The sequence below is a fragment of the Mirounga angustirostris genome, unplaced genomic scaffold (genome assembly GCF_029215605.1).
Source record: "Mirounga angustirostris isolate CCGP_5_RB_7025 unplaced genomic scaffold, mMirAng1.0.hap1 SCAF_12, whole genome shotgun sequence".
Lineage (NCBI taxonomy): Eukaryota > Metazoa > Chordata > Mammalia > Carnivora > Phocidae > Mirounga > Mirounga angustirostris.
This window is the reverse complement of record NW_026991720.1, coordinates 54381119-54382438: the sequence shown is the minus strand read 5'-3', so window position 1 is coordinate 54382438 and position 1320 is coordinate 54381119. Positions and strand designations below refer to the sequence as shown.

At 42.5% G+C, this 1320-nt stretch overlaps 1 pseudogene; it reads right to left on the bottom strand.

The window, feature by feature from the left end:
- Positions 1-203: 203 nt before the first annotated feature.
- On the bottom strand, positions 204-984 carry LOC123835976 (large ribosomal subunit protein eL6-like; annotated as a pseudogene).
- Between the last annotated feature and the right edge of the window lie 336 nt (positions 985-1320).

Sequence of the window (1320 nt, the reverse complement as noted above, 5' to 3'; positions counted from 1 at the left end):
GAGTGCACCACTGGGAGGGTGGAGCAGAGGGAGAGAGAGAAGCAGGCCCCCCACTGAGCAGGGAGACCGACCCAGGTCTCGATCCCAGGACCCTGAGATCGTGACCTGAACCGAAGGTAGACGCTGAACTGACTGAGCCACCCAGGCACACATACACCCTGTTTTTAATATATCAGTTATTTAATTAGGTTTTTGTAAGAAATTTAGAACATCAATTTGTGAGGGCAAACTCCACTTGTGAGAGAAACTACAGAGCAGAAGTAGCCCTGGAGCTGCGGAACAGCTTTTACTTTTTGCAGAATTTGTGAGTCCATAGCTTTCTGCTCAACCTTGTGCTGCTCTGTATGCTAGTATTTCTCTTTCTCTGAGTCAAACATCTAAACTTTCTGGTGTCTGGGCTTTCAAAGCTTCTTCTTCTTAGGGTAAGGATCAGTGAGATGTTCAGGGATTTTCACACTACTGATATCAATTTTGGTGGAGGTGGCAATGACAAATTTCTGGTATGTTCTGCACATAGAAACTAATTGAGGGGGCGCCTGGGTGGCTCAGTCGTTAAGCATCTGCCTTCAGCTCAGGTCATGATCCCAGAGTCCTGGGATCGAGCCCCGCATTGGGCTCCCTGCTCAGCGGGAAGCCTGCTTCTCCCTCTCCCACTCTCCCTGCTTGTGTTTCCTCTCTCGCTGTGTCTTTCTCTGTCGAATAAATAAAATCTTTAAAAAAAAAAAAAAGCAACTAATTGAGTATCAGAGGTCTGGTCACAAGTAGCAAACCACTGCTCAGCTGCTTCAGGAAGCCTTCCTCTTGCCTCCGTGGTGCCCACTGAGAATGATCAGAATGCTGTGGAGAGGGGAATTAGCTCAGTTTTCTCACATGCTAACTGAAGGGATTTTTACCACAGCTCAACAGCTTTCAAGGCACATTTTCGGTAGAGTAACATCTAGGCATTTTGTGAAATTTAACCACTCCTGAACCACCATGCTTATCACCACCAAATAGAAGGAGTGCCCAAATAAATGGGTGCTTTATATAACACAGCAAAGAGAACCAGTACAAAAATAATTTAAATAATATTCCAAACTCTAATCCAAAATTGTATAACAAAGTTCAGAAGAATTTCAAGTTAAAAAAAAAAGGATATATGGAAAAGGAAAAAAACAGCAACAACAGAACTTCCACCCCTAAGAGCAAAGAGATTCCTGCTGAAAATTCCTAACCATTACTATTATTATTCTCAATCTCATCTTCTAATGCTTATTAGATATAGTTTATTTCATCATTTACACAATGTATTATGGATGACACAAATTTAAGTCTGTGTAG